Genomic DNA, 6,186 nt, shown 5'->3' on the forward strand with positions numbered 1-6,186 from the left:
AGCAGAAGCAGCAGAAGCAGCAGCAGCACCACCTTTTGTTTTTTGGCTGCAGCAGCAGCAAGGCCCACAGGGCTGGCTAGCTGGCTAGCCAGCAAGCAGGTAGCAATGAAAGTAGGAATCTTTCTTTTTAACCCTGTAAGGGGGTGGTGCACTGTACCCGAAGATACTGCCATATCGGGTCAATGCATAGGGCAACGGAAGCAAGCTTCGAAATCGGCCCCCGTTCTCAAAAATCCATTTAATATATGGTCCCCAGATAGGGGACGTATCAGATATTAAACTGATAAGAACAGATACTACACTTGATCTTAGCCAAAAGGCCGAGAAGCGATAACCGTGAAAGGGGCGGGCCCAACAAGGTGCCCTTCATGGGCACTATCACTGCTTGCTGTCAGGGAGGCTGCCAGACAATTTTCCATGCACACTCTGGGCTGGGGGGCAGTCAACCACCAGTACACACAGCAGAACCTAAACCCATACCATTATTGCTAAGCAGCAAGACAGGGGCCCATTGCACTCCCACGGGGCCTTTTTAAATGCAATCCATAACCCGGATTTGCCAGGAACCCTTCTTACTCCTCCTACTTGCATGTGACACTGGGCTTAGGATCTGCATAGGAAACACACACACACAAGCACACACCTACCTTTGTTGCCTGCAGATGCCCTCCTTGCTGTCCCCAAACGGTATCAAACCAACACCCACGGGAAGCTGTAAGCATAGAGGACATGCCTGCACCCCATTGGACTTACCTGTGTGGGTTAAATCCGGGTTATTTGACAACCTATGGCGGTGATTGGGTTCTGCTCAGGCAGAGCAGTGCTGATGCTCCTCATAAAGCTGTCGCTGCTGTGAAGGTTCTAGGTGACATCACAAATCCCTATGGTTACATAACACAACAAAGCTGGGTTGTTGTTGTTTACACTCTGCAAGGCCTGTGGAAGTGAGTGACATCATAGCACTGTAGTTCTGAGGGTTCTAGATGGATGCAACAATCTCCTGTTGCTTCTATGAAGGCCATAATAGACGACATCACCAAACAGCTCCATAGTCACATACACAGCAAAGGAGAGATGTTGTTTACACCTAGTGATGTCAGTGGTATTGAGTGACATCACAGCACAGTGCTAAGGCTCCTGGGCCTGGACACAGCAGCGGCTGCAATATCTCAACGGAGAATACGTTTATATATATGTGTGTGTGTGCGCATATATATATATATATATATATATATATATATATATTTCTCCGCCGAAATCACTTTTAAACCCATTTCCACCTTTTTTTCCCTTCTCTTCCTCTTACTTTTTTTTCACGTTTTTTTACGTTTTTCTCCTTTTCGCCTCTTTTCTGGGCGTATTATTCTTCTTTTTCTTCTTTTTTTTCGTCTAATGCATACCCCATCAGTGCAGCAATGCTTATTCAATACCGCCAGCAGATGGAGACACTGGGGGATAATTTTCTAAGGATTTATACTGATTTTTCCTGTCTGAATTTGTCGCACAGAAAGTTGCAGGCCAAATATGTGTGACATTTCTGCGACTTTAGCTTCTAGAGCATTTTTACAACATTATACATAGGTGCTGAATACATAAAAAGCGACTGTTCAGCGACAGACAAGTCGCATCGGCTGAAAGTAGGCCAGAATGTCAGTCCATGTTGGAGCAGGTTTAGATACAGTCTAAAGTATAGATCTCAAAGTCTGTGCACAGAATTTAGCAAGGGCCTCGCACCTTCTGATGCATCAGGTAGGTGCACAATAGCATAGCCTAACCCTCTGTACTTTGGTCTATATTGATGCGGGACATAGACAGCCAGCTGATGACCAATCCATTAGTGCAATGGATGGCTGGAAGCATTTGTCTTTGCCTTTGCAATACCACAGAAGCAATGCATGGTCAATGTACAGCAATGACACACCTGTGTGAACAGCCAGGAGACCCCCCCCCCCCCCCATGTTATGTTACATAGTTACATAGTTAGTACGGTCGAAAAAAGACAAATGTCCATCAAGTTCAACCAGGGAATTAAGGGGTAGGGGTGTGGCGCGATATTGGGGAAGGGATGAGATTTTATATTTCTTCATAAGCATTAATCTTATTTTGTCAATTAGGAACATTCAGCACCCACCCGCTATCAAGGCAGCTGCCTATCATGTCATGCCCTACCTGCACAGGTGTGCTGGCTACTCAAATGATCCAATTAAGGAGGCCATTTAGTCAGCAGCAGCAGAAGTCCTGTGCCTGGACGCTCCAACAGCGGCCAGACACAAGCAGAAGCAGAAGCAGCAGAAGCAGCAGCAGCACCACCTTTTGTTTTTTGGCTGCAGCAGCAGCAGCAAGGCCCACAGGGCTGGCTAGCTGGCTAGCCAGCAAGCAGGTAGCAATGAAAGTAGGAATCTTTCTTTTTAACCCTGTAAGGGGGTGGTGCACTGTACCCGAAGATACTGCCATATCGGGTCAATGCATAGGGCGACGGAAGCAAGCTTCGAAATCGGCCCCCGTTCTCAAAAATCCATTTAATATATGGTCCCCAGATAGGGGACGTATCAGATATTAAACTGATAAGAACAGATACTACACTTGATCTTAGCCAAAAGGCCGAGAAGCGATAACCGTGAAAGGGGCGGGCCCAACAAGGTGCCCTTCATGGGCACTATCACTGCTTGCTGTCAGGGAGGCTGCCAGACAATTTTCCATGCACACTCTGGGCTGGGGGGCAGTCAACCACCAGTACACACAGCAGAACCTAAACCCATACCATTATTGCTAAGCAGCAAGACAGGGGCCCATTGCACTCCCACGGGGCCTTTTTAAATGCAATCCATAACCCGGATTTGCCAGGAACCCTTCTTACTCCTCCTACTTGCATGTGACACTGGGCTTAGGATCTGCATAGGAAACACACACACAAGCACACACCTACCTTTGTTGCCTGCAGATGCCTCCTTGGCTGTCCCCAAACGGTATCAAACCAACACCCACGGGAAGCTGTAAGCATAGAGGACATGCCTGCACCCCATTGGACTTACCTGTGTGGGTTAAATCCGGGTTATTTGACAACCTATGGCGGTGATGGTTCTGCTCAGGCAGAGCAGTGCTGATGCTCCTCATAAAGCTGTCGCTGCTGTGAAGGTTCTAGGTGACATCACAAATCCCTATGGTTACATACACAACAAAGCTGGGTTGTTGTTGTTTACACTCTGCAAGGCCTGTGGAAGTGAGTGACATCATAGCACTGTAGTTCTGAGGGTTCTAGATGGATGCAACAATCTCCTGTTGCTTCTATGAAGGCCATAATAGACGACATCACCAAACAGCTCCATAGTCACATACACAGCAAAGGAGAGATGTTGTTTACACCTAGTGATGTCAGTGGTATTGAGTGACATCACAGCACAGTGCTAAGGCTCCTGGGCCTGGACACAGCAGCGGCTGCAATATCTCAACGGAGAATACGTTTATATATATGTGTGTGTGTGCGCGTATATATATATATATATATATATATATATATATATATATATATTTCTCCGCCGAAATCACTTTTAAACCCATTTCCACCTTTTTTTCCCTTCTCTTCCTCTTACTTTTTTTTCACGTTTTTTTACGTTTTTCTCCTTTTCGCCTCTTTTCTGGGCGTATTATTCTTCTTTTTCTTCTTTTTTTTCGTCTAATGCATACCCCATCAGTGCAGCAATGCTTATTCAATACCGCCAGCAGATGGAGACACTGGGGGATAATTTTCTAAGGATTTATACTGATTTTTCCTGTCTGAATTTGTCGCACAGAAAGTTGCAGGCCAAATATGTGTGACATTTCTGCGACTTTAGCTTCTAGAGCATTTTTACAACATTATACATAGGTGCTGAATACATAAAAAGCGACTGTTCAGCGACAGACAAGTCGCATCGGCTGAAAGTAGGCCAGAATGTCAGTCCATGTTGGAGCAGGTTTAGATACAGTCTAAAGTATAGATCTCAAAGTCTGTGCACAGAATTTAGCAAGGGCCTCGCACCTTCTGATGCATCAGGTAGGTGCACAATAGCATAGCCTAACCCTCTGTACTTTGGTCTATATTGATGCGGGACATAGACAGCCAGCTGATGACCAATCCATTAGTGCAATGGATGGCTGGAAGCATTTGTCTTTGCCTTTGCAATACCACAGAAGCAATGCATGGTCAATGTACAGCAATGACACACCTGTGTGAACAGCCAGGAGACCCCCCCCCCCCCCATGTTATGTTACATAGTTACATAGTTAGTACGGTCGAAAAAAGACATATGTCCATCAAGTTCAACCAGGGAATTAAGGGGTAGGGGTGTGGCGCGATATTGGGGAAGGGATGAGATTTTATATTTCTTCATAAGCATTAATCTTATTTTGTCAATTAGGAACATTCAGCACCCACCCGCTATCAAGGCAGCTGCCTATCATGTCATGCCCTACCTGCACAGGTGTGCTGGCTACTCAAATGATCCAATTAAGGAGGCCATTTAGTCAGCAGCAGCAGAAGTCCTGTGCCTGGACGCTCCAACAGCGGCCAGACACAAGCAGAAGCAGAAGCAGCAGAAGCAGCAGCAGCACCACCTTTTGTTTTTTGGCTGCAGCAGCAGCAAGGCCCACAGGGCTGGCTAGCTGGCTAGCCAGCAAGCAGGTAGCAATGAAAGTAGGAATCTTTCTTTTTAACCCTGTAAGGGGGTGGTGCACTGTACCCGAAGATACTGCCATATCGGGTCAATGCATAGGGCGACGGAAGCAAGCTTCGAAATCGGCCCATTTAATATATGGTCCCCAGATAGGGGACGTATCAGATATTAAACTGATAAGAACAGATACTACACTTGATCTTAGCCAAAAGGCCGAGAAGCGATAACCGTGAAAGGGGCGGGCCCAACAAGGTGCCCTTCATGGGCACTATCACTGCTTGCTATCAGGGAGGCTGCCAGACAATTTTCCATGCACACTCTGGGCTGGGGGGCAGTCAACCACCAGTACACACAGCAGAACCTAAACCCATACCATTATTGCTAAGCAGCAAGACAGGGGCCCATTGCACTCCCACGGGGCCTTTTTAAATGCAATCCATAACCCGGATTTGCCAGGAACCCTTCTTACTCCTCCTACTTGCATGTGACACTGGGCTTAGGATCTGCATAGGAAACACACACACAAGCACACACCTACCTTTGTTGCCTGCAGATGCCTCCTTGGCTGTCCCCAAACGGTATCAAACCAACACCCACGGGAAGCTGTAAGCATAGAGGACATGCCTGCACCCCATTGGACTTACCTGTGTGGGTTAAATCCGGGTTATTTGACAACCTATGGCGGTGATGGTTCTGCTCAGGCAGAGCAGTGCTGATGCTCCTCATAAAGCTGTCGCTGCTGTGAAGGTTCTAGGTGACATCACAAATCCCTATGGTTACATACACAACAAAGCTGGGTTGTTGTTGTTTACACTCTGCAAGGCCTGTGGAAGTGAGTGACATCATAGCACTGTAGTTCTGAGGGTTCTAGATGGATGCAACAATCTCCTGTTGCTTCTATGAAGGCCATAATAGACGACATCACCAAACAGCTCCATAGTCACATACACAGCAAAGGAGAGATGTTGTTTACACCTAGTGATGTCAGTGGTATTGAGTGACATCACAGCACAGTGCTAAGGCTCCTGGGCCTGGACACAGCAGCGGCTGCAATATCTCAACGGAGAATACATAGTTACATAGTTACATAGTTACATAGTTAGTACGGTCGAAAAAAGACATATGTCCATCAAGTTCAACCAGGGAATTAAGGGGTAGGGGTGTGGCGCGATATTGGGGAAGGGATGAGATTTTATATTTCTTCATAAGCATTAATCTTATTTTGTTCCAGGAATGTATCTAATCCTGTTTTAAAGCTGTTAATTGTTCCTGCTGTGACCAGTTCCTGAGGTAGACCGTTCCATAAATTCACAGTCCTCACGGTAAAGAAGGCGTGTCGCCCCTTGAGACTAAACTTTTTTTTCTCCAGACGGAGGGAGTGCCCCCTCGTCCTTTGGGGGGGTTTAACCTGGAACAGTTTTTCTCCATATTTTTTGTATGGGCCATTAATATACTTATATACGTTTATCATATCCCCCCTTAAACGTCTCTTCTCAAGACTAAACAATTGTAACTCCTTTAATCGCTCCTCATA

The 6,186-nt window shown here is 46.4% G+C and overlaps 2 non-coding genes and 1 pseudogene across 2 annotated transcripts; all 3 read right to left on the reverse strand.

Annotated features, from left to right (window-relative positions):
* Positions 1-141: 141 nt before the first annotated feature.
* LOC130299560 (U2 spliceosomal RNA) lies at positions 142-332 on the reverse strand. The gene has a single exon (XR_008850669.1). It is a non-coding gene; the product is annotated as a U2 spliceosomal RNA (small nuclear RNA).
* Positions 333-2,422: 2,090 nt separating this feature from the next.
* On the reverse strand, positions 2,423-2,613 carry LOC130299559 (U2 spliceosomal RNA). The gene has a single exon (XR_008850668.1). It is a non-coding gene; the product is annotated as a U2 spliceosomal RNA (small nuclear RNA).
* A 2,089-nt stretch (positions 2,614-4,702) lies between these two features.
* On the reverse strand, positions 4,703-4,877 carry LOC130299562 (U2 spliceosomal RNA; annotated as a pseudogene).
* Between the last annotated feature and the right edge of the window lie 1,309 nt (positions 4,878-6,186).

Source organism: Hyla sarda, unplaced genomic scaffold, assembly GCF_029499605.1.
Source record: "Hyla sarda isolate aHylSar1 unplaced genomic scaffold, aHylSar1.hap1 scaffold_1056, whole genome shotgun sequence".
Taxonomy (NCBI): domain Eukaryota; kingdom Metazoa; phylum Chordata; class Amphibia; order Anura; family Hylidae; genus Hyla; species Hyla sarda.